The sequence below is a fragment of the Loxodonta africana genome, chromosome 22, assembly GCF_030014295.1.
Source record: "Loxodonta africana isolate mLoxAfr1 chromosome 22, mLoxAfr1.hap2, whole genome shotgun sequence".
Taxonomy (NCBI): Eukaryota; Metazoa; Chordata; class Mammalia; order Proboscidea; family Elephantidae; genus Loxodonta; species Loxodonta africana.
The window spans coordinates 33378372-33405328 of NC_087363.1; the positions used below are offsets into that span (position 1 = coordinate 33378372).

The 26957-nt window shown below is 44.8% G+C and overlaps 1 protein-coding gene across 4 annotated transcripts in view; it reads left to right on the forward strand.

The window, feature by feature from the left end:
* CHCHD6 (coiled-coil-helix-coiled-coil-helix domain containing 6) overlaps window positions 1-26957 on the forward strand; it is a 327253-nt gene that overhangs the window by 271952 nt on the left and 28344 nt on the right. The gene's annotated exons all lie outside the window — the stretch shown is intronic.

Sequence of the window (26957 nt, forward strand, 5' to 3'; positions counted from 1 at the left end):
CCTCAAACTCCAAAGGACTGTTGTGTCTGTACAGTCCTGTGAGAGTGCCAAAATCTCTGCTGGCTTCTCTGCCTTTTAGCAGAAGCCCTTTGCCTGACTCTCAGCCTCTCTCTGTGCGCCAACAATTGACAAAACCCTGAGAGGAAAATTGGCTCCGCGAATGAACATGCACCTCTCTGCAATTCCCTTCTAGTCATAATTTTGACACTCAAATCATAGTTGCTTTGATCCTTAGATGCCTTCAAATAGATTTTTTTAACACGACTTTTATAATTTTTCTTACGGGAGCATAGATCTTCCACAAGTTATGATAGCTGGAAGCAGAGGCCCTGACTTAACTTTTGAGGAATGATTAGAAAAGGCATTTCAGGTCAAGGAAACACTAAGCACTAAAGCAAATTAAATCAAACACTGGTTATTATAGCAACATTAAACATTTATGACATGGGTGACTCTTACAACTTTTCTTGGGACCACCAAGCTTTTCTGAGGTCTGGGCCAATGCAGCATATATGCAAGATCTCAGAAGATTCTGCATAGTCAACAGAGAGCTCAGGACAGAAGTGTTGTTAGCAAGGCTGACATTCACAATTCAGGGACCCTTGTTTCAGAAGAATTCTATTGCTGGGAAAGAAATGAATATCAAAAGTGTGTATACACACACAAAAGCACACACATGCCCTTCTGCCTCAGAACAACAGAGCAAGCAGAATTGTTCAGATTTTCTGAAGGAAGAGATTAAGACTCCAGGGTACATCCTGCATTTATTGTGTCACATCTATTTTTTATGACAGCCTTCAGCTTCTTCCCATGGGATTCATTCAGAACCTGTCTTAGCTTCTCACTGTCAGGAAACTTGTACTATCCCCACTGGCCCCAAAAAGAGCCAGCCCTCAAAGAGGTGAGAACAATCGAGTTGAAGGAAGAAGGTTATTAACTATTTCCTGAAACTGAGTCATAGCGCTCCAAGGACTTTGATCCAAAGAGGGCTTATTCACAGACTCCCTGGTTTGGAACTTACCAAAGCTGAACTGCTAGAGTATGCTTTTACCCTCACTTGGAAGAAAGGACTTGTTAAATAAACTATGGGAAGGTGTTTGGACCCACCTGTGAGAATAAATTATTTTGAAGCACTTGAGCTTCCTCCATTTGCATAGATTGAGTGAGCTAATGACAGATTACATATTAAAACAACAGTCATTTATTTGAACCCCAAATAACACAGTGTTCTAAACATTCTTTAATTCATATAATACTTAAGTTAGTTTGTTGTTACTGTATCTCACTTCTCTATTTATCTAACCTTTTAAAATGAACATTTTCTATTGAGAAATTTACCAAAATATGTGGTTTAAACTGGTGTATGCAGCTTTTTGAGAGGTTAACAAATCAAAGTCCATTTAATACTGCGGTGCAATAGATGACTTTTATATGGCCTTTCTCACCATGGTCTTGTAACTCCACCCAAGTAATTGGGTGGGACTGTACAAATAAGGTAATTGTGGCCCACCAAGGGGATTGAATAGCTTGCTAAAAATGCAAATAAAGTTCATGGCATCCATGTGGAGGTGGGACCACGTACATAAGGTCTGCAGTGCCAGGAGGTCTGCGTGAACTCTGAGCCTACAGCTGGTACCCATCATGACCTAGCTCGGATAGCTAGGAATGAGCTGACCAGAATATGACTGAATGAAGAGAAAGATGTATGACACCATGGGTGGTAGAGATTGCTGCAATTTGATGGCTTGCTCTGGAGTGGACTTTGCTTATGGATGCAAGTGCTCAAAGTTCCAGGCAGAACAGAAGTTCTTCAAGACCAAGGAATATGCTTATCTCCTTAGAGTACTGGTTTGATAGGGTCGGGCAATTTAAACACTGGCCGACTGAAACAGGAAGATACTGTCTGGAGGGGAGATGAGAAGGCAGAGAGGGACAGAAGCTGGCTGAATGGACACGGGGAATAAAGAGTGGAGGGTGCCTCATTGGGGGAGAGCAACTAGGAGTACATAGCAAAGTATATACAAATTTTTGTATGAGAGACTGACTTGACTTCTAAACTCTCACTTAAAGCACAGTAATGTGTGTGTGTATATGTATATATACACATAAATAGGGGAAGATAAAGGTATGAAGTGGCAGGCTTACATGCTTTTGTGGGTGTGCTTACCTCAAAATGAAAGGGACAAGGGAGTGTCCCCACTGAATAGATTTGTCTTTTCCTGATAGGTCTGGGGAAGAGAGCATGGGGGTAAGATGCTGATAGACTACCTGATTCAGTTGTGAGTGTTGATTGTTAACAGAATTAATTGTGATTGTAAAAACTGTAATCGTAGAAGCTGTAAGTGAGCAAAAGCTGACTAAAGGGGAGACACTGCTGGACTGGAGTACAGTGGCTGAACCTAAAGTCCCTTAAATGTTTTGCTGTGCTGATACCTCAAAAGGATCAGAGCAAGGGAATAATCTTCTGTCAGTTAAATTTTATGAGACACCAGAAACGGTGAAGCCAAGATGACTCTTGGAGAACCTGAGCAGATATGATGGATACCAGCAGCACACCTGAATGGCTGGAACCTGTGTAACCTCACCCTTAGGACTCTTTTGCCCTACTGAAGGGCCATGCAAATAAGGTCTGTGGAACCCCAACAAAGGAATTGGTCAGTTTCACCATCCTGCTAGGCTTAAAATGAGCCATCCCAGAGGCAGGAGGAGAGAATCTCACCACCACCAAGAAAGAAGAGCCAGAGCGGAGCATGTCTTTTGGACTTGGGATCCCCGCACTGAGAAGCTCCTGGATCCCGGAGAGGGAGAGAGAGAGAGAGAGCGCATGAGCAACCGTAACACTAAAGACAGTGAGAAGCGGTGGCAAAGAAATGACAGCAGCAGAGGCAGGAGATGGGATGGTATGGTGGACTGGGCTAGGAGCCCACAGAGTGAAAAAGCTGAGCGCCTTCGGGCAGGAGGCTTACGGGGCGGGGGCGGGGGCAGGGGGTTCCTTGGGGCATTTATCAGCAGAGCTAAAATATCTTGGTAACACTTGCCTAAGTAGGGCCAAGGGCCAGAAAGAGGTGTGCCTGAGGGCATGGCTGAGGAGAGGCTGTCCTGATGGGAGTACTCTATCCTGAGCCTTCCTGAAGCTGAATTGTAACCTGTTACTTCCCTAATAAGCCCCATAATTGTGAGTATTGTCTGTGAGTTCTGTGTGGCCATGGCAAAGAATTATCAAACCCAGCAGAGAAGTAGAGTGTGCCATGGGAGGGACACATGGACACAGAACTGGTAAAAAGGGCTGGTGAGAGGAGGTATGTCAGTCCCCCTGCCTCATAGGAATCAGCCTCGGGCTGTTGATCTTGATTCTCCTTCCCCCTTGTGAAGTTAGAGGTCAGACTCCTCCCCCATGACATTTTTTACAGTAATATATTCATTGAAAACTTCAAAATTCATCTGGAGTATCTGCTTACCAAGCAGTTACTGAACACTGACCATATGCCGCCTGTTATGCCAGGCACCTTTGCAGCACCTCATTTCTGACCTTCACAAGAAGCTAAAGCAGGTGCCGCTTTTGTCACTCTTTTAAAGATGTGGAAACCAAGGCTAGTTATTTAAGCTCCCGGACTCCATTTCCTACTCTGTAAAACAGACAGTGGTAGTGCCTGCTTCTCTCAGGTTCTTAGGAAGATGAGATGCGATAATAATCCACATAGCAAGCACTTCAGAACGCATGGCCCAGGAGTGACAAAGTACAATTTGAACCTGGGTCTGTTTGAGTCTAAACCTGCTCCTTCTCTCCCGAGCTACTTCTCTCACTTATAGGACAAGAAGATCACAGGGCTTGCTGATGGCTGTTTGAACCCATGAGCTGCTCTTTGGAAACCCTATGGGGCAGTTCTACTCTGTCACTTAGGGTTGCTGTGAGTCAGAATCAACTTGATGACGGTGGGTTTGGGTTTTTGTTTTTTTATTTTCAGCTTACCTCCCAATGCTCTCTGGACCCTTCACTGATAATGTTTCCCCCACCCTTTAGCCCATCACTTACTTGTATGTGCATCAAGCTGCAGGGCCCTCTGCAGTCTATTTACTGTCTTATGGTGCTGGCAAAGCTTGGCCTCTTCGATGTTTTCGCAAGGGAAACAAAGGTGCGTGGAGAGAGAGTTGGTCAACGCAGGTTAGCGTTTGCGCAACACACGAGAGGGGAAAGTCAGAGCCCACAATGCTGGACAACAGCTTTCTCTAGCGAACAAGCCCTAGGCTGGTTCCGTGGTGAGCCAGGGTGAGCCTGTCTTCGCAGAGCCTCTGTGGCTGCCTCTGTAATGTGAAAATGCTGCCTTCTTGCCTCTGTTCCATCCTGCGCCCTTGGCAAACATCACACATGGACCCAGTAGTCTCCCACTGAGCCCTGTGGTTCCCAGGCTCCCTCCCAGTATAGCCAGTGTCAACCATTTAGAATCTGCATTCAGGGTGAAACCTATTTGCCATCCCTGGACTAGATGAATTCCAAAAATACAGTTTTAAATTTTGAGACACTGTGCTTGTTCCTGGTTTCAGAGCACAGAATCTATTGAGCTGTTTTTCTCTGCGTATCCTGTTTTCTGACTAAAGTGCCCCGCCTCATTTTCCCTTACAAGCGATGATCACTTTTCAAAATCCAAATTAACGATTTCTTAACTTACTGTTTGTCATACCCAAAGGCCGGTCCAATATCTCGTTCATCTTTGCATCACCGCCATCCAGCATGGAATCTAGCTATAATAGATACTCACCAAGCAAGTGCTGAGTGAGCGGCTGAACTGATGCACATTCTGTAGAAGTTAGGGTAGGATTTATAAACAAATAGTTGACTGCTTAAAAATGTGCTAAGTACCTACTTTGTGGTGTCTTCAGAAAACGAGATGCAACCTGGAGCACAGCCTTGTAGCTTGATAAGTGTGCAAATCCCAGCAATGCCGCTTGGTGCATGACCTAGGGCAGAGTACTTAACCTCTCTGAGACACGCCTCTCTTATCTCTGAAGGTTGTCTTGAGGCCATAATGAGGTAATTTCTTAAGCTTCTAACGAAGTGCCTGTCACATAGTAAGCATTCAATTATAAGACAGAAACTCACGTTTCAGTGACAGATTGGCGTAAAGTTGCAAAAAGAGGGCACACTATGAGGTCCACAGAATGCATTCAACAACTGTCAGAATCTGGAGCCAAGAGAGGAAGAGGAGCCCCTGCAACCCAACAGTTCTATTTTGGGGTATGTGCACTTGTGTACACAACAGCTGTGGACAAGAATGGGCTTCGCAGCCTGTTCCTAATTGTAAAAAGTCAGAACCAGCCTCGTTGCTTGTTAGTAGGGTAATGAACAAGCATAATCCTCCTGACTCTGGAATACCAGCCCACAGCAAAAGGAATGAGCTAGAGCTACGCGTGCTGGCCTAGAAAGTTGTGTGAGCCATGTTGCTGGCTGAAATGCAAGTGTACTGTAATATGTATAAGTCCAGTTAACACACATAAAAACAGCACATCTTTTCTGTAGGTGTGTATATATTTATGTGGAGATAGAGAGTACAGTCAGAAAGGATACACTCCAACAGTTACCTCCAGCAGTTACCTCTGGGTAGGCCAAGGGAGTTCAAGATCATAGAAAAGGTCAAAGGGGACGGTAGCTTTATCTGAAGTATTTTTTATTTTCAAAAATATATATACATAAATATATATGTACACTCATGTACAACTTGTATATAAGCTTATTAAAAATTAATAAGAATATGAAGATAATTACAAGGAAAAAAAGATGATTTAGGCCAAAGGGAGAGGGACTTCCTGTATAGCTGACTGCACAGAGAGGCAAGAGCTGGCCCCGCTACTGGGTCCCTGGTTGCCTGAGAGTGTATGAATGAGTGTATGTGTGTAAGTGTGTCTGAGAGTGATTATGAGTTGAGTTTCTGAATGAATTGTGTTTGTGAGTGAATGTATGTGTCTAAGTGTTTATCTTTGTGAGAATGTACCTGTGAGTGTGAGGTGTGCATTGTGTGTGTGTATGTGTGTGAGCGTGTGCTTTCTAGTTGAGGCTGTGCTCCTGACTGGCACTGGTGCCCCAAGACAAGCACCTTTCCTGCCATGAACTTCCTTCTCCATCAAAGACCGAGGCTGTTGGACTAGACAGATGGATTTTCAGTGTTCTTTAGCAGTGACTTTCTTGTTCAAAAGAAATCTTACATGGACTTGTAGACACCTGAGGCACACATGAGCTGTGTTTCTGACTGAAGCCAGAGTGGCAGAGCACAGAGGGGCCCTTCTTCTCTTGACATTCTCAGGTTTGTCTTGTCAGGAACCCAGCGCTGCGAGTCTGGAGGTCTGGGGAGAGACGGGACTGTTCAGCCCTCAGTAGAGCATATGACTTGTAGTTATTCTGGAGATGCTGATCTGCCATTTCCCACAGTGGTGAGGGAGATAACAAGACAAAGCTTGGAGCCATCAGTGTAGCTTTTTGTTGGCAGGTGTATTCAAAGTTCCATTAGGAATGAAGTGGAAACTTTGCTGGAGCAAATGAAACTTAGGAATTGGCTAGCGGTTTTCTGTGTTCGCCTCTGCCCCCATCACCATAAGTAATCAAGTGCTGGGCACCTGGGGTCTCATTTGGGGCTGTGCACTGCAGAGTTAAAAGACTGAAAAGCTCAGTGCACGGAGTGTGTGTTGCGTGAGAGGAGAAGACTGGCCTGAGGATATAATTATGTACCAATGAAAAAGAGAACTTACCTGAATGATAGCAGGTCTGCAACTTTGAATTGCAGCTATAAAACCTTAAATTAGATCTAGAGAACTTCCTGACTTACAATGAGAGATTAGAATGTATTACTAAGGGAAGCTCTGCAGCCTTTATCTTCCTCTGGAAACTTTCAGGAAAAGCAGCAGTGTTACTCTGACCAGGTATGTGGCGTATTCCCGCTCTCTTCCTCCTTGCGTCACAAACAACAGAAAGGCCACTTCCTTTGTATTAGGGAGTTAGTGGCAGGTTGGTCTCCCCTGGCTGGCAGACAGCTGGCTGCTACAGTCCTCCCAAGAAGTTCCTTAGTGGTTTGCTCTTGAACCCTGCTTAGACATGGAGGCATTTTCTTCTTATGGTGACCCATCCCCATAACCCCTGCTCTGGCAACATGGGCAACCACCCACAGAAGATGGTCAGCAAGGGCCTAGATTTTATTTGCCTTATAACCTTGTCCCCCCTCCCCCGCTAATTTTTGTTATAATTATTTCTCTTTAAAGACAGGATTAAACGATGGTGACCTGGCACTGGCCCTCAATTCAGTTCAGTAAACTTTTCCTGATGCTCGGTTGGGGCAGGCATGGGGCAGACACAAGGTGTTTATGGTGACAGGACCCAGTCTTTGCCATCAAGAAGCTCGCCCTCAAGTTGAGAAGGCAGACACACCCAAGGCTGCCCACTGCCTGCAGTGTCCCTTTCCAACCCCCAGACAGAGTGTTTTTATCTTTCAAGCTCCCTCTAAAAAAGCCCTTCAAAATCCTCCCTGCTGGCACCAAGAGAGGCTTAGCCAGGCCCCTGCGTGTCCTCCTGGATACCACGTGAAGCACTGTTTTGCTCTGATTTGTTCAAGTATGGCATTCCACTAGATGAAAGACACAAGTTGTTGCATGCCTACTGTGCGGGCAGGACCCTTGTCTTAGTCATGTTCGTATGCCCACAGCCCAGTTCTAAGCAGTCAGTGAATATTGGCTGAATAAGAAACCCACTGTAAGGTATGATGAATGCTACAGCAATGCATAAATAAGGCACTCCTGGAGTGGAGATGACAGAGCAACTAATTCTGCCAACACACAGGGAGGCTTCAGAGATGAATTGGCATTTGAGCTGGGCCGAGGTGAAGTGGAGGAGGCAGGCTAAGCAGTCAGGGCATGGCAGAAGCTGAGCCTCAGTGGGCCTTGCTTTGTGGGGTAGACTGGGAAGGTTGGGGCTGGGCTGGCGGACTAGCAAGTATCTGGCGCTGGGCAAGCAGGCAGATCCCATGTGAGAGCCTTCAGTGCCTACTAAAAGGATATGGAATTCATCCTACAGGCAGGGACAAGTCATAAAAAAGCTTTCATGGAGGGAATTGCTATAATCAGGTTTGTGCTTTAGAAAGCTAACTGGGAGCATTTGGGAGAATGAAACAGCAATGATGTTGAGATAGGACAGGACTCCTACCTGGGAACTTGTAGCAAGCCAGGATGACTCATCTATTCAACTGCAGGTACTCACAGCGTGCCTTCAGGGCCAGACATTGTTCTAGGGGGTGGCCTGAATGGTGCTGGATGGGCCCTGCTCTCACAGAGTGCTGTGAGGAAAATAAAACGGGGTGGTGCAATAGAGGGTGACCAGGAACACCTTAGATTAGAGGACAAAGGATGTCTCTGTGAAGCCTTGGCAGTGGGGGCAGGCTGCTTCCAATGGGCCTTTGACCATTGGCCTAGTCTGCTGCAGGCTGAGGTGGGTAAGGGGTTGGGACAAGTCCTGGAAAGTGGGGAAGTACCTGGAAAGCACCTGGCTCAGGGCTGGGGAGGATGAATGTGAGCTCTAGGGTTTTGTTTACTGCTTCTCCATAACTGGCCTGGCTTCTGACCAGGTGACTGTGGGGGGTAGCTCAGTTCACGTCCTGCTGGGTCTGAAGTGTCCTGTCCTCCCACTGACTCCCCACTTCATGTAGTTTTGACAATGGCAGTCATAGACTTAAGGGGAAGGGCAGCCTCGCCCGGTCACCAGCCTCAGCCCAGTCCTTTCTTAGTGCTCAGAGATCCATGACTCAGAAACTGGGCTTAGAGGTGGCAATTTGTTAATCCCCTCCCATCAACAAAGACCAAAATGGCATTTCATTCCCATCTCTATTAATGGACTCGCTTTGGGAATAAAGCCAGTGTTCCCAAAGGCAGTGGCTGGGGCACTTTTGTTTCCTTTTGAGTGTTACATTTAGATTAGCTTCTGGGGATTAAATGTTATTACAGTAGATGATTTTTTTTTTTTTAATCAGTAGAGAGGTTACAGCTTAGCATCGTTGCCATTACATTTACTTTCCCAAGTACTTTTGCCCCATCCCTGTTGTTAAAAGAAACAGTTGGTTAGATGTCATCTTGTTCATTTCTGCCTTGGAAAGGAGAAGCCCTTTGTCAGAGGCAGGGGATCTAAACCTAACTTGCAGGGTGGGTACTATATCTAGAGCTGCTATGGGAGTATCAGGACTGCCTGGCCATGTGTTACTCCTCTGCGGATGCCCCACGGGGGTGTGCCCATGCTGCTACTCCTGAGAGGGCAACCCTGGCAGGGGTGGTTAGGACTTTGCTGAATGGTAAAGAATTTCCCTCAGATCTAATTATGGTCAGTGGCACTACTTGTCCCTCTGCAAGCTACAAGGGCTCTTCGCTCTGATGACATCCCTGAGAAGGCTGCCAACAGGACCTGCCACAGTGGAGGCTGGTGAAATTCATTTCTTGGAATCTAGTTCTTCCATGACCACAGTGGATTTTTCCAGAAAAAATTTATTTCATGTGCAGCATTCTGTGAAGACATATTCATTTTAACAGGCCAAAGACCTTTGAATTTAGTGGAAACCAACTATCTAGGTGATTGCATTCCAGGATCCTGATAGTCTCTAGACCACAGGAAGAAAGTCCCTGTCAGGGGATGACTCCAGTATGCACAGTTGGGGATCTTCATTACCATCACAAAGTACTCATTGGCTCTGCACACACAGCAGGAGGGCCTGCCCTGAAGAGTTCACCTTTCAGAGAAATTCTGTCCCTAGTACAGACTGGCCACATAAGACCATAACACTTTATGTCCGCCCCAAGGCTCCAGCTCCAGGCTAGAGTAGAACCTGAGGAACCCAACTTCACCTATGACTGTTGGTTGCTGGTTTTATTGTACAAGAAAGAAGGTTTTGTTTCTGGTATTGTCATATTCAAGAGATTCAAGATCCATGATTGTAAGACTTTTACACAAGGTCTCGTCTCTCTCAGAAGTTGAGAGTATCTACACTGAGTTATACTCTCTGAAGTGTTACTGAGCCTTTGCTCCCACCATTTCCCTTTCCCCCAATGAAGTAAGGTTCTGAATCACTCTGCCTGGTGGCATCTCCGAAACCATAGAACGCCATGGTTGGGCATGGCCTTCAGGGCCATCTAATCCAATTCCATATACAGACTGAAGTCCTTACTATGATATTTGCCCTTGTGATGCTCCAGCCTCCTGAGTTATTCTCCATCCTCCACTAGAACAAGGTCTCATCAGGTCCCATTCTCACAAAGCAGCCATTTCATCTTCGCACAGCTCCGATTGTTAGACAAGAGCCCTCTTTGATGGAGATCAGACTGTCTCTTGGGAACTTCCTAGTTCTGCCCACTGGTACCTTATTGAACAGAGGTAAAATGCCTCTGCCTGAAAGAAGGAAAACAAAGACTCAAAGAAGAAATAGTTTATAGGACAAATAGTCTATATGAACCACAGCCTCATCTACCCTGAGATCAGAAGAACTAGATGGTACCCACCTATCACTACTGACCGTTCTAATCAAGGCCGCAATAGGTGGACCCTGATAGAGTGGGGGAATAATATGAACAGAACCTCAAATTCCTTAAAAAAAAATAAAATAAAACAGACCTATTAGACTGGTTGATACTGGAGGACTCCCCAAGACTATTGGCCCTGAGATACTCTTCAAACCTTGAACCAAAACTAACCCCTGAGGTCACCTTTTAGCTAAATAACAAATTGACTCAAAAAATATCACCCACAAGTGCTGTGCTCCTCTAAAAAGTCACCTATATGATACCAAAAGATCAAAAATTACTTTACAACAAAGATGAAAAGGCAAGGCGGCAAGGACACTAGATTAATGGAAAGGAACAACCAGAATAGAAATAATGAGAATGTTCATGTACTGTGAAGAATGTAATCAGTGTTGCTGAACAACTTGTAGAGAGTTTGTTGGATGGGAACCTAAACTGCTGTGTAAACCTTCACCAAAAACACAATAAAATACTGTATCTGTAGATGCCTCTGCCTGCCATCTGTGTAGATATTTGAAGGGAACATTTCTGTCCCCTTTGCCTTTCTTCTTCTTTAGCTTTATCCTGCTGGTACCAATTCCACGAAGCCCATGCCTGGCTTCGAATTCCGTCTCCCCTACTAGAAACGGGGCTCTGTGAGCCAGGTCATATTGACTAGCCAGAATGCAATGCAGTCATCCCCTGCGTTGTCTGGAGACTGGGCACCTACCGACAGCTTGCTCACTGTGTCAGCAGCCTCTTAGGAGTTCTGTTGTTGCTGTCTTTTTAGCTGTGCCCTCTGATCATTTTGTATAAAGCTTCCTCCTCACTAATCTCCATGTACTGCTACAAATGCTCCAATTGGACTTGGGCTTACATTAATTCCCAATAAACTTTATTTTGGGTACATTCAGTTCATCCTGTACACTGAGTCATTGGGGCTCCAGATTCTGTCATCCAACATATTTACCATTCCTCCCAACTCTGTCTTCCATAAACTTGGTAAGTGTGCCTTCTCCATTATCAGTGAAATCACTGATGAAAACGTTAAACTGTACAAGGCTGAAGACAGAACGCTAACTGAGACCTCCCCTAAAGTTGGCCAAATCTAGATGGGTGCAGTGAATCACTAGTTACTAACATACTTTCTTGGTTGCTCGGCTTCTGTTATTCCTCCTTTTCTACCAGGCTGTGTATGAAAGATCTTACCTAATAATGCCAAGTAGAGGCTGGGGCCATAAGGCTATGGCATGCCTTCAGACTCCTAGTCAGAGTCCCTATTAGGAGAGAAGGAGAGTGAGTGTGGAATGACGTGTTTCCAATGGACTGATTCTGTTCCTGTTGATTTCCTCTCCCTTTTCTGTGTACTCTAAAACTAGCCTCTTCACTAAACCATACTAGAATCTTATTTGGGCTCTGGCTGTATTTTGTGGAATGTACTTGCGGTGCAGTGAATTTCTTTTATATGGCCCTTCTAGCCATGGTCTTGTAACTCCCACAAAATGATTGGCTGATACTATGCAAATAAAAGGAGCCCTGGTGGCGCAGTGGTTAAGGATTCAGCTGCTAAGTGAAAGGTTGGCGGATTGAAACCACCAGTGGGAGCAAGATGTGACAGTCTGCTTCCATAAAGATTATAGCCTTAGAAACCCTATGGGGCAATTCTACCCTGTCCTGTAGGGTCGCTATGAGTCGGAATCAACTTGACGGCAGTGGGCTGGATGGATGATGCAAATAAAGTGTGTAAAACTCTTGCAGGGATTGAACAGTGACTATGCAAATAAGGTGCCTCTGGCCTCCCAAAGGGGTTGGTCAGTTTTTCCAACCTGCTAGGCTTAAAAGAGCCAATCCCACAGAGGTTGAGGGAGACCTCACCACCATCAAGAAGAGGAACCAGGAGCAGAGTGTGCACTTTAGACTTGAGGTCCCTGGGCTGAGAACCTCCTAGACCAGGAGACAGAGAGAATTGTAACTGGAGGTGGCACGAGACAACAGCAACACGAGTGGCGAGAACTAGGAGACTGACGCAAGAGGGCTGAGGTAGGCTTTCTGGCCCACTGAGCAAGGTGGCTGCAGTGGGCTTGTTGACCCACAGAGTGAGAGAGCTGAGCACCCTTGGGCAGGAGGTTTCCTGGCAGAGGGGGGTGCCTCCAGGCACTTATCAGCAGGGCTAAAGAGTTGTAATGCTTGCCTGAACAGGACAGAGGCTGAGAGTGAGGGCCTTTCATTGACAAGTACGGCCGAGAGCAAGGCTTGCCTTCCTGCAGGCATGGTGGAGAAGGAGATTAAGAGGTTGGTAGCTGTCTTGATTGAACTGTATCCTGTCTCCTGAGTTGTTCCTTTGCTTCCAAGTTGATCCTGATCCTGAATTGTTACCTGTTGGTTTCCTAATAAGCCCTATAATCATAAGTATCATCTGTGAGTTCTGTTTCTCCGTTGCAATGAATTATCAAACCCAGCAGAGAAGTAGAGAGTGCCTTGGAGGGATGGCTGATGTCAAATTGGTAAAAAGATTGAAGAGTGGAGGTATGTCTGACCTCCATCTCATAGGAATCGGTGCTAGGCTGATGGTGATTGTTCTCTCTGTGCCTCCTAAAGTTAGACCAGATCTGACACCACCATGTTACAATACCCTTTTGAAAGTCATAAAATTGAAGACTATCCCTTTCCACCCTTCTAGTGCCTCTCATTCTTGAGGATTGTATAAAGATCACCAACAGTGGCTTGGTGGTCTAGACCAACATAAGTTCTTTTGGTATTCTTGGGTGCAATTCAGTGGACCAAGAGAGCAGAAATAACTGAGAATAATGTGGTCCTCTCTGGTGGTCTTCCCACCCAAGAAGACCTTCCATACTTCCTCGCTAGCATTTTTTCCATCTCTTGGGAGATGGTGAAATATAATGGAAAGACATAGGCTCTGAAGCTAGAAAAACCTGAGTTGAGTCCTGGTTCTGCCTCTTGCTTGTTGTGTAAAGGTGCCAGTAACCCCTTCTCTAAGCCTCAGTTTTCTCCTCTGTAAAAGGGATGACCATCCATAGCTCACAAGGTTGTTGTGAAGGCTGAGTAAGGAAACCTATGGCCAGCCCTTATTTTAGGAGTTCCCTGCCTCTTCTCTTTTTCCCTTTCCACTCCAAAGATCCATCTCCTTGATGGAGAAGTCTACAGCAAAATAGGAATTGCTGTTTCTCTATCATCCAACCTATCATAGCTCGAGCCCACCAGCAGTCTCCCCTTCCCTGCCCACCTCCCACCTGCTCCCGCCCCCCAAAGTCCCACAGCTTGGGGTGTCAAGCATGAGGACTTTCTGTCCACTGTACCACCTACCACTGCTCAGCTCGTCTAGTTGGCCTGGGCAGGTCCCACCCCAGGAGCACAAGCTGGTCTGCTATAGTCCTCAGGAAGCTCCTGGGGAGCAGGCTCCATTCCTGCTTCATGGGGGGAAGGAAACAGTGTGAAACAGAAAGATGTGCTTCCCATCACCTCAGCCCAGCACCCAAGGCCCTGAAAAGAGGCCCACTGAAAGAGAGTCGAGGCCCTGGAGACACTGATGCCCTGGGTCCTTCATGATGTCACCCTTGGGTTTCCCAAGGTGATTTACTTGTAAGTTCCCAAGAATTTACTGACTCTCATTAGGCTTAAGCTAAAATCCTTTTTTAGCTGAAGTTCGTTTCCTTGGTGTTCTTCCTATGCAACACTAAATGACAGCCTGTGTCTCTCGTCTCTGTCCTGGGCCCAGCACACAGGCACTCAGTACCTGCTTACTGAGCTGATCTGATTATTCAGAGCTATTATTCTTTGGCTCCACCCTCTGGTCTCAGTGGGATTGATGTCTGGAGGTCTACTCATTGTTTCAGCCTCAAACAGCAGGACTCACCAATCCTTGCTCTGTGGCCCTCAGGTTTGTGGAGTGGGTGGACTGTGACCTCAGGCTCCTTCACCCCCAGCCGCCTTTGCTCTTCCAGCATCCTACACAAGTCTGCCCTCCCAGAGCATCCCAGATGGACATGCCTAACTATCTACATTCTCCCCTTTTTTCTTAATGCCTCCAGCTATCTGCCACACAGACACACACAAAACAGAACAAACCCAGCCATCACAGCCCTCAAAGCTCCCATTCTTAGTCCTCTGCTCCCATGCTGATTACTGGGAGAAAAAGTATCTAATTAAGCTGCTTTTTATTCTAAAAGACAAGTTTACAGGCTTCTGGTGTTATCTGTACCTGAAAAGAGAGGCCAGGACAGACTGCCAACACCGAGAAGAAAGGGAATCAAGAGAGGTCTGCTGTGTGCCTGAGTGGCTGCATATCATGGAACATAGACACCTGCCCTGCTTTTACAGATGAGGCTCCGCAAGTAACTGGGATTCACTTGCCCCTGGTTGTTCATCCAGGAAAGGGTGGGGCCAGGATTCAGAGCCCAGTCTTTCTTATCTGCAGCCCCGTGTGCGTTTATTTCATCCTGCTACTGCCGAAAGTTCAGAGTCACTGAGGTGGACTTTATAGAACAACAGAGGTGCTGGGGAAATGTTTTGTGTTGTTGTTGCTGCTGCTGTTATTTGGAGGGAAGAGAGTTGCCTCAGAGCCTTTGCAGCACCCTCCTGTCTGCAGGGCCTCTCTTGACAGTCTGGATGCCAGGATGTCTGTAGATCTGCCTGTCAGTATGCCATAATCTGAATTTGTGGTGGTCCTAGGCTACTTGCCTCAGAATCACATGGGAGATTTTTGAAATACAAATTCTAGGTCCCCACCCCAAGCCTAGTTAATCACATGGGGACCTTGGAACCTGCGTTTTATACAAGCCCCCACGTGATTGTTATGGGCCCTGAGTTTGGATCAGCTGCCAAAGTGAATGTGTTTCAGCCAACAAATTAATGACTTCCCCAGAAAATTCCCCCAGGGAGAGTTTCTAAATCGCCCAGAATGGGCCCTGGAGGTTGAATGGATCTGCTGCCTTTTCCTGCAGTGAGGCGTTCTCCCCCAGCTGTGACCCCTCCCCAGGTTCAAAGCCCCAGAGAACTTCCTAGGCAGCCTTGAGTCTGGAGAGCTGTCCCCACACTCACATTTATGCCCCTCCCTCCTGGCAGCCCCCCGGGGCTGGTGCTGTCATGGGCTCCGTGGACTGGCGCAGACCATCCCCGCTGCCTGGCTGGCTCTGCAGTGGGGCATGTGTGCAGCAGGAAGGCTGCACAGCCACTCACCCCCCTCCCCACCCCATTGTCCCTATTGACTCATTTGCTAAACAACCCCGAGGCGCAGACAGCCAAGCTGCCCATCTGGTTACTGATCAAGCAACAACCTCTTGGCAGCCTGAGGTCACTGCATCCCTGCCCTCTGTGAGGGATCTGGATCCACCTCTCAGAAAGGAGAGGCTGTTCTGGTGGGAGTTGGGGCCAGGATCCCAGCGATTATGGAGGGAGCGGGGAAACCTCAGAGAGCAGGTTTAAGCCTGTGCTTGGCTCATAACTCACCTCCCTCTCCAGATTCAGTTTCCTCATCCATACCCAGAGGTAGTTGGACCACATGATCTCTAAGGCCCTTCCAGAATGTAATCTGTCTGTCTGCCTAGTCTCCTCCCAGAGCCGTTGTAGCCTACCCTCTGTATCCTCTGTGAAGGCAGTCAGTTCCCTTGGGCTTTTCCACTGCGCTTTTGTGAGAGCCGTGCCCTCACCTCAACCCCCATTTCCTGGTCATGACCAAGGTGAAAAGGCTCAGGCAACTGGTAGGCAAATTAGATTTTATCTGGGTGGGTGATAGATAACAAGAGGTGTTCACTCTTCGATTAAAAACTTTTTAACTAAAAAATTAATTTTTCAATTAAAAAAACTTGCTAAATCCCAGACAGTGGCTTAACCTGTCCCTAAAATACTCCCCAACAATAACAATAATAATCATATTCTGTACTGATGATTGATGTTTTTTAAAGCTTATATTAAAAAAAAAACTCAAACCAGTTCCTGTAGAGTTGATCCTGACTCATAGCGACTCTAAAGGACAGAGGAGAACTACCCCATTGGGTTTCCAAGGAGCACCTGGTGGATTCTAACTGCCAACCTTTTGGTTAGCAGCCATAGCTCTTAACCGCCCTGCAGCAGGGTTTCCAAGCTTATATAAGGAGTGAATAAAATCTTTAGGAAGCTTTGCTATTTTTGTTGACCTTTAACACAAAAGCCAAGTAAAACTGATTGCAGCTTCAAAATACACCTTTTCCCCACAGGTACGTACACACATAGCCCCTAAGTAGATTGCTACCCATTCCATGTTGGGGTTCTGGAATGGTGACTGGCCCCAGTCTGTTTCCCTGTCAAGGGCCTTGGTTGTGAATATTTCCCCAGGTTTAAGGTCTGAGAGAAATCGGATTGAACCCAAAAGAAAGCAGACCAATGGAATGGAAATGTGCTTGGGCCTGTGCATACACATATTTGTTTGCTGCTAAAGAGGAGCTATTAGGAGGCTAAAGATAGGAAATTCCTACCAGAAAATTCCTTAAGGAGGTTATGTTCACTTTTGTTGTCAAAGATGACTCTGATTTTCTGAGTTCTTTCTTTGAATTTCACAGGGTTAGATGAATTGCCTTCCGGATTTTTCCATGATGACAGTTGTCAGGAATGCCCGGGAGTTTTACTTAAGCTAACAAATGATTACCATTCCCATTAGCTCTACAAACAGGCCCCTAATCAGTGAATTGGCTAATAGCAGTTGCCTCTGGGGTCATTAGCCCTGACAGACAGCCTGGCACTGCTTCTCACACTGTGTCACTGTCACAAAATGCGTTGTCGGGCCCTGCTGTGAGTCAGATGCTACTGAACAGTTGTATATATTGCTCACCCCCCCGCCCCCCCCCCTTTTTAACTTTTATGTTATCTCCTAGGGTCACAAAATTAAGTCCAACCTCAAATAGGTTTTGGGATTCATTCTAAAATGAAAGGAGACCAAAGAAATGGTCACAAAGATCTTAGAAGAGAAACTGGTTTTTGTGAAATGTAGTTCTATGTTTTAAAGACATACCTAGTCAGATGTGAGAATCATTTGGGGAAAAGTATATGTCTTGCCATGTAGCTCTGTGAGCCATTTGTGGCAGCTGATCACCTGATTCGTATCCTGGCTGCACAGTACGCTCAGCCAGTGCCTCTGGGAATTCTTTACCCTGGGTGTTGTGTTGGGATGAAGCAGAGGGGCGGGCAGTGTGTTGGAGGTACGCTGCTCCTTCCTCAGGACCTTTCCCCCACCTTTGGAGAGCCAGTCTCCCTGGAAAGGCACGTCCTCCTGACTGCCAGCATACTCTAAACTACAGATACCCTTGGCTATGCAGCATCTGCCTGACCAAAACACTCCTCACAGTCATGAGTCTGTACTTCGTAAACCCCCGTTCCAGGGACGATGAAAACATTGTCCTGGATGAGCAGAAATAGTCCAGTCTGAGCGTGAATGCGCCAAGGGAGAGTGCAAGCCAGGCAACAATTGGGACAGGCAGGCTTTTTGCATTCAGATTTTGTTGCCATGCAGATTCTTGCTACATCAGCTCAAAACCATGTGCGGCTTAGTTGAAATGCCTATTTAAGCAAAGGCCAAAAGTCTGTTTGAAGATATAAAAGGAAAAACAGGGTGTTTGTAATACAAAGCTTGTAGCCCATTATGGATGTAAAATTTACGATGCTTTCCAAAAGGTAAAAATGAGTCGTGAAACTGCATTTATTTGTTCAAAAGTTGCAGAAGTGCATCTTGAAAAATGAAGAGAAATACAAAAAGGTGATTATATGGCACAGCAAATCTTTGACATGGATTAAGCTGAATTGTTTAGGAGGTAAAATACCAACGTGGACATGCATTTCAAAAGAGGAAAGAACAACGCTAGTTGGGAGAGCCAGGAGAAGCTTTTTGCTTGGGGCTGGTGTGGCAGGAAGTAGCTTCTTCGTGGCCCAAGAAATTGACACAGATTTAAAAGCTCTGGCTGGCTTCTATACAGGGTATATGTATGTGCTTGGCCTATACAAAGTCTGGGCTACTCAAGACATTCCCAAACCTTGCAGTCGCCTGCATCTGGGAACACAGCTAGTGCTGTGTGGATCACACTGAGCCGAGACTGTGAGCCCACCAAGCCCCGTCTCTAGGAACAAAGACCCCAGAGCAGTCCCCTGGAGGCTCTGGAGCCAGGTGGAACTGGGTTTGGACCCTCTTGCTGTTAGTTATGAGCTCTAGGGCCTGGAACAAGTTATTCCCTTTCTCTGAATCTGAGTTTTCTCATATGTATCCAAAAACGAAAGCCATTGCCTTTGAGTCAATTCCGACTCACAGGGACCCTGTAGGACAAAGCAGAACTATCTCATAGGGTTTCCAAGGCTGTAAATCTTTACAGAAGCAGACCGCCACGTCTTTCTCCCATGGAGCGGCTGATGGGTTCTAACTGCCAACCTTTTGGTTAGCAGCCGAACACTTAACCACTGCACCACCAGAGCTCCTCTCATGTGTACAGAGAGGTAGTAATGCTGCCCTTGCAGGTAGAATGGAGAGGCTAAAATGAGACAATGTTTATACAACACCTAGGACAGAGCTTGGCACAAAACAAGGGCTCACAAACATGTTAGTACTTGGCTGTCCGGATACTGTCACCACTGACTACACTTGAAACGCGGTGAGTCCAAATTGAGGTCTGCTGAAAGTGTCAGCTACACTTGGGATTTCAGAGACTTGGTACAAACAAAAAGGAATGTACAATAGCTCATATAGTTCTTTTTAATGTTGATTACATGTGGGAATGATAATTTTGGATATATTTGGTTAAATAAAATATGCTATTAAAATTAATCTCACTCATTTCTTTTTACTTGTTTAATATGAAGATTTAAAATCACTTATATGGCTCACTTCCTGTTTCTCTTGGACAGCGCTGGTTCCTTTCTTCCCTCGTCCCTTGTCTTGCCTCCCTCACATCTTAGTGCTGAGAGGAAGTACATCTTCACTAGCTCCTGGTCCGAGCACAGCCATTTTGATCTAACCCCCTACTCTACTTTCACCCTCTTCTCCCCTGCTTTTGTTGTTGAAACCAGTTTTGCTTATTGAGAATTAGCCTAGCTCACCAAACTGAGAAATCATAAAATACTGGTGAATTTGTCCCATATAAATTCAGTATGGCAAAAATATTGCACACAAAGTCACAGTCATGAATTCCTCATCAGTCTACTAGGAAATGCCAGAGAGGAGGGTGAATTTTGTATTAATTGGCCTTTTTTTTTTCTTCTTCTGTCCTTTAGATTAATTTCTTAGGTAAAGTGACAGATTGGGAGGAAATATTTGCAACATGTTTAAAACAGCGGTTAATTCCCTAAATAGGTACAGAACTCTTCTAAATCAAAGGGAAGTGGCCAGCAGCCCAGAGAAAAATGGGCAAAATACATGTAGCAGAGTTCAGAAGGAAGATGTCTAATGGCCAATAAGTACCAGAAGGATGTTTTGTCTGACCCAGGGTTACAGAAAGGCAGATCAGAACAGCAAGGTGCTATTTTTCACTGTTAAATTGTCAAAAATGGTGAACATTAATAAGATCCAGAGTACTTAGGGACAACAGCCATGCTTTACACCGATGTTGAGAGTGTAAATTGCTACAGTTTTTGTTTTGTTTTTTTTTTTTTTTGATGAGCAGTTGGGCAATATCAAGATTTAAAAGGCAAGTACCCTTTGACCCAACAAGTTCACTTGTGGTGCTAACAGGATATTTGTAAAAATGAGTCAGGATATGTTCATTGCAGCATTGTTTGCAAGAACAAATGCTGGAAACATCCTAAATATCAAGTCACTTGAGGAGTGTCCGTGTTATGGCATCTTCTGCGTTCGTAAAACAGTGAGACAGACAGGACAGACCATCGTGTGTGTGGCCCTTGGGGGTGATAGGAAGGAGATAGATGTTGCCTGTACTGATAATGTATGCATCATGTCCTTCTGGAAGAGTACCAAGGAGATGGTGCTATTGATGGAGAGAACAACTAGGGCTGGAGGGGAGAGGCTTCCTTCTCTCTTTTTATTTTATTTCATTTTGTTATGATTACGTTTGTCTATGGGTTATTTGGACCATGTGATCATAGCCATTTTGTCTTATCCCCTCATGGTTTTGTTTTGGGGGGGAGGGGATTAAGATGTTCTTAAAAATGTAATTTTTAACAATTAGTCTAATATTAGGAAGTCAAGCTTTGGGCAGAGATTGTGGGTATGAGTCATGCTTGTACAGGTTTACTTCTCATTCCCTTTCCTATGAGAAGCTGCTGCAGGGCCACCCCTACCTTGCACTTGTCCAGCTTACCATGTGCCAGGCCTGCACTCAATCCCCATCATACAGGTACCCAAACTGAGGGCTTTGCTCAAGATCAGTGCAGGGAGAAAGTTGCAGAACCTGTTCTTCTTACAGAGCCTCTTCTCTTCCCCATTTTAATATGAGGGAACCAGCAGTGGAATTCAGTACCCTTTCCAGGGTCAGAGGCCAGCTAGTTGTTGAGCTGGGACCTATATGCAGGTCTTCTGGCTCCTGTCCACTATGATTTCAACCACAGCGTATGGCCATTCATTTTATTGGCTGAAGTAGATTGGGGTCTAATGTGGCATTGAGCTTATTTTCATTCTACATATGAGAGGCTGAGCTTCTAAGGACCATAGAGGAGCAGTCTGGGCAGTACAGTCTGGAAACAGACATTGATGAGAGCCCATGAATGACATTGGGCAGCTAAATATGCTAGTGAATTTCAGCTCTGATGAGTTTCTATGGCTGGTATAAGAGGAGGCTGGAGGAGGATGACTCCATGTGGTTAGGATCCTGGAAATTACACGGACTTTGATGTCTGAGCTGGTGACCTTGGATACATCACTTTTAGCCTTTGGGTCTTCGTGTATAAAATGGATATGTTTCCTTGTAGAGTTGCTGGGGGATTAAATTGCGCCCCCTGCGGAGGCTCAATGCATGTTAGCTTATTTGACCCTTCCACCCATCTCTCTGACCCTGAGAATCTGCACGTGGATTGTTTTGTGAGTCAATGGCCCCCATCACAGTTCTGGCACAGAGTATGTGGGGTGGTACCATGTGCTGTATATTCTCAGACTGACAACAATGGGTACATACTGGTGAGAATTGGGGCAGAATATGAGGCATCTAAGCTTGAAGGGGGTTAGGAGGAGTGCTCAGGGAGAATTCTTGTACTCTTGTCAGCCTCTTGCTGGGGTGGCTGGAACTGCAATAACTCCCCGTGTCCAGGGCTCAGGGGAGGGTCTTACAGACTAGAGATCTAAGATCTTCTCTCTGAGCCACTTGACTGAGGAAACTAGGGATTCCCAGACTATAGATAAGGATCTCCACTCTGCTCCTGTGGGGTTTGGCAGCTAGGTGCACAAAGTCCCTGTACACAGAGCACAGGGCAATGATCTTACCATGCAGATGGTACCAGAGAAACAAGGTGGAAACAAACAGTTCTTGCTATCCAGGTTGCTATCTTTTCTTTCCCCTGGTTGGTAAAAGTCCAGGCCCCAACAGAATCCATTTCCATCAGAGAAAATGGGCAAGGGACCATTAGCTTGTGACTGTTGGCCTGGAGGCAGGAGGGGGGAATGGGAAGATTATGAGCAAAATGGCTGCTTCTTCACGGAAAGGCTGTGGTGAGGTGAGTAAGCGCTGGCGTGAGAGCAAACAGACCTCAGTTTCAACAACAGACCCGCTGTGCGATAGCTGTGTGACTTTGGTCCAGCTGTATAAATCTCTTTACACCTGATTTCTCACTGTAAAGTGGGGATAAGAGAACAACCCAATGAGTTGGGTTACATGATGACGTGTGATTGTATATGTACAGTAGCATAGTCCCTGGCACGTAAGGATTCGATAAATAGTAGCTGCCCGTGCTAATTATTACTATTGACTCTGTTAGAATCCAACATCTAGTTTAGATGCTTCCAAATGTTAATTTTTGTGCCATCAGCTGTATTAAAGAGACCAATGCCAATAAGGTTTTAAAATGAAATGCCTCATAATACGAGATAAAATCCAAGTAAGTAAAATGTTCCCGTGCTTAGTCAGGAAAACTCTTCTTCCTTCTGAGGTCATGCCAGTTGGCATCGAGCCAGGGCTTCTTTCATCCTGATGGCTTGTCTGGGGGCCCTTCAATACTTTCTTTTTCTTGGGGATGCTGTTGAACCCCCGCCACTGATCCCTGTGCAGGGACCAGGCACTCTTGGCTTCTCACCCCTAGTTGTGGAGAAGTTGTTCTTATGCATCGTATTCTTGTTTACCCTGAACTTCCTAGTTGGTGGTTTGGCTCTTCCTTTAGAGCTAAACAGAATCAGCTGTTAGAGTTAAACAGAATCAGCTGATTCCTTTTGTAATTTCTTACTCATTTAAGTATTTCTGTGGACAGGAAAGGTAGAGAGATGGGAGGGCTGTTGTATTTATCTGACCCTTTCCACGGTCCAGGCAAACTGAGAAACACTTTGAAAATATTATTTATTATTGCAGTTTATAGACAATAAAATTGAGAGTCGGTGAAGGGAATGGGCTTGCCCAAGGTCGTGGAGTTAATGAGCAGGAGAGTCAGATTCCAATCCAAAACAACCTGCTCTAGAATCAATCCCAGAGGGAGACGAGGCTGGGGAATGAGGCTGGCACCAGACTTTAGAATTCTGAGTGCCAGGTGTTTGGATTTTATTTCCGTGCCTTGGAAGCCATCAGAAGTGTTTGAGCTTTGAAATGACATGATCAGATGTGTGTTTTAGGAAGATAACTCTAGAAGTCTACTATATTAAGTCTGTAAAGCCGAAGCTCTCACATCCTATTGCAGTTGATTATTTTTTTTTAAATCCAAGTGCAGGAAATTACATTTGTCTCTACCCGATTTCATGCTCATTTCAGCCTATTGTTCCAGCCTGTCTCTCAGTCTGTGTGTGTGTTTGTATGTGTGTGTATGGGCATAAGCCAGGAGAAGAAAAGAATGCCTAGAGATGGCTTCCTGCCATGCGGCCACTGGCTTGTAACAACTCTGAGTTGTGACATAGAATTTTATCTCTCACATACCTGGGCAGTGATGGAATAAGATGGGAGGCCAAAACAGCAAGACTGATCGTTTCACAAACATGTGAGAATGTATACTTATTCCATTGACTCTGTGAATAATTTTATTGGAATCTCTATTTTTGGAATTTCAGAGGTAAATACGTCTTTAGTCTGTCCTTGTAATTCAACAAATATTTATTGACCCCCTACTATATGCAGGATGGAGCCCTGGTGGTACCGTGGTTAAAGCGCTCGGCTGCTAACGAAAAAGGACGGTGGTTCGAACCCACCAGCTGCTCCACTGGAGAAATATGTGGCAGCCTGCCTCCTTAAAGATTGACAGCCTTGGAAATCCTGTAGGGCAGTTCTACTCTGTCATATTGGGTCAGTATGAGTTGGAATCAACTCAACGACAGTAGGTTTGGTTTTGGACTATGTGCAAGTATTCCTTAACTCTACATTTCATGCCCATCTGTCTTTATCCTTTTTAATGATAGAATAGGATTTTTGACAAGGGTGCTAAGTCCATTCAATGGCAAAAGAAAAGTCTCTTCAATAAATGGTACTGGGAAAATTGGGTTTACACATGTAGAAAAATGAAATAGGATCCATACCTCACACCATGCACAAAAACAAATTCAAAATGGAATAAGAACCTAAATGTGCAAACTAAAACCATAAAATTCTTAAGAGAACAAGCAGGGGCAACACTGTCAGGCCTCGTTTTCAGTAATGGATTATATTGTTGAAGTATAATAAGAAAAATACAAACAGCAATAAATCGCACCTCATAAAAATTAAAAACTTTTGTTCATTAAAAGACTTTATCAAAAGAGTTAAAGGACAATCTACTGACTGGGAGAATATCTTTGGAAACCATATACCTGACAAGAATCTGATAACCAAAATATAAGACTTTGACAACTAATAACAAAAAGACAATCCAATCATAAAATGGTCAAAGGACTTGAATAGACATTTCACGGAAGAAGACATTCAAATAGCCACCAAACACATGAAAAGATGCTCAGCATCATTAGCCATCAGATAGATGCAAATCAAAACCACAATGAGATACCATTTGACTCCCACTAGGATGGCTAAGGAAACCCTGGTGGCATAGTGGTTAAGTGCTACAGCTGCTAACCAAAAGGTCGGCAGTTCAAATCCACCAGGCGCTCCTTGGAAACTCTATGAGGCAGTTCTACTCTGACCTATAGGGTCACTATGAGTCAGAATCGACTCAACGGCAATGGGTAATGGGAGGATGGCTGAGATTTAAAAAAAAAAAAAAAAAAGAAATAACAATGTTGGCACAGTTATGGGGAAGTTGGAACCTTTATCTGTTGCTGGTGGGAATGCAATGGTACAGCCATTGTGGAAAACAATGTGGTGGTTCCTCAAAAAACTAAAAACTACCATATGACACAGCAGTTCTGCTCCTGAGTGTATATCCAAAAGACTCGAAAGCACAGACTCAAAAAAGAGACTTTTCACCAATGTTCATTGCAGCACTATTCACAGTTGCCAAAAGGTGGAAACAACCTAAATGCCTATCAGCAGATAAATGGACAAACAAAATGTGGTACATACATACAGTGGAATACTACTCAGCCAGTAGGAGTAATGAAGTCTTGATATATGCTACAGTATGATGGAGCATGAAGACATTATGCTGAGCAAAATAAGCCAATCAAAAAGGACAAATATTGCATGACCTCACTTATATAAAAAGACAAGAAAAGGCACATGTACAGAGACCAAAATTTATTAGTGGTTACCAGTGGCGAGGGGGAGGGGGGGAAGGGGCATTAACAGTGATAGAAAAATTGCATTGGTTAAGGGTAGGGTTGCACAGCCGATGATTGTAATTGCTTGTAATCGTAATCAATTAAGTTGTATACCTGTAAAAAGTTGAATTGGCAAAAGTTGTGTGATATATTCACAACAATGCCAAAAAAAAAAGAGTAGCTGCTGAGACTACTTACATACAACCAAACACCTCATGGAATTTGGTTCCTTGGTTAGGAGGTTTAGGGTCATGGTTTCATGACCTTATACTGTGTTTAGTGCTTCTGTTCTACCTCCCCGTTTGTTGTATAGTGCCTGAGGTCTTAAAAGCTTACAAGCAGCCATCTAAGGTACAGCAATTGGTCTGTATTACCTGGAGCAACAGAGAAAGAAGGAGAGTCAGGAATAGGAGGAGGAAATAGAACGTGTGGCTAATTGCCTCCGTGAACAACTGCCTGCTTTGCCATGAGACCGGAAGAACTGGATGATGTCCAGCTACCATTACTGAACATTTTGATCAAAGATTCCATAGAAGAATCCTGATCAAAAGGGGGAAAATGCAGAACAGAATTTTAAATTCTCACGGTCTTTAGACTTTCTAGAGCCATGGAGGGTGGATGAACCCCTGAAACTATTGCCCTGAGATAATCTTTAAAACTTAAACCAAAAATATCCCCCTTAAGTCATCCTAGAACAGAACGATAGTTTAGCTTATCTAGTAAAAACATCTGCCTTGAGCATTATGCCCTTTTAAGAACTATTTATATAGGATCAAATTGACAACAGCAACTCAAAAGATTATATAGGAACCTTAGGGGACAGTGAGTTTATGTTAATGAGGAACAACTCAGAAAAGGAGGGTGAGAATGGTTGCACAACTTGAAGAATGTAATCCGTGTCACTAAATTGTACATGTAGAAACGGTTGCATTGGTGTATGTTTTGCTATGTATATTCTTAACAACAACAACACAATAAATTTAGGAAAAAAATTGTGTGTGTGTGCGCGTGTGTGTAACACTAAGAAATTAACTTCTTAAATCAATCCAGGCACTATGCTTAGTACTTTAAATCTACAATGTGTAGATTTGTTGTCTACACATTCTTTGATTTGCTGTTTTCTGTAGCATCTTAAAATGATGAGTGATAAAAAATATTCAGATGAGTATATATCTTCACAGGTTTTCAAAATGAAAAATAATTTTGTCTTCTGATTATAAAAGAAATATATGAATATTGTCTGTTTCTTTTCCAGGGCTAGTCCTGCACTTAGTAAACATGTTGAAAGCATAGCATGCACCTTGTGCACAGCCACCACCCATCCATCGCTTTGCTATGAAGCTGAACAGGCTTCAGGGGAGCTTCCAGACTAAGACGGGCTGGGAAGAAAGGCCTGGTGACCCACTTCCAAAAAATCAGTTAATGAAAACCCTATGGATCACTATGGTCTGACCCTCAGCCAATCGCGGGGATGGCACAGGACTAGGCAGAGTTTTGTTTCATCATGCATGGAGTTGCCACCTGTCCGGGGCCGACCTGAGAGCTTCTAACATCGACATGAAGCTGCAGTTACTTAAAATATCAAATATCTAGCAGAACAGGTTCTTCTACCTTGATGATCTTTTTTCTAATTTTTTTT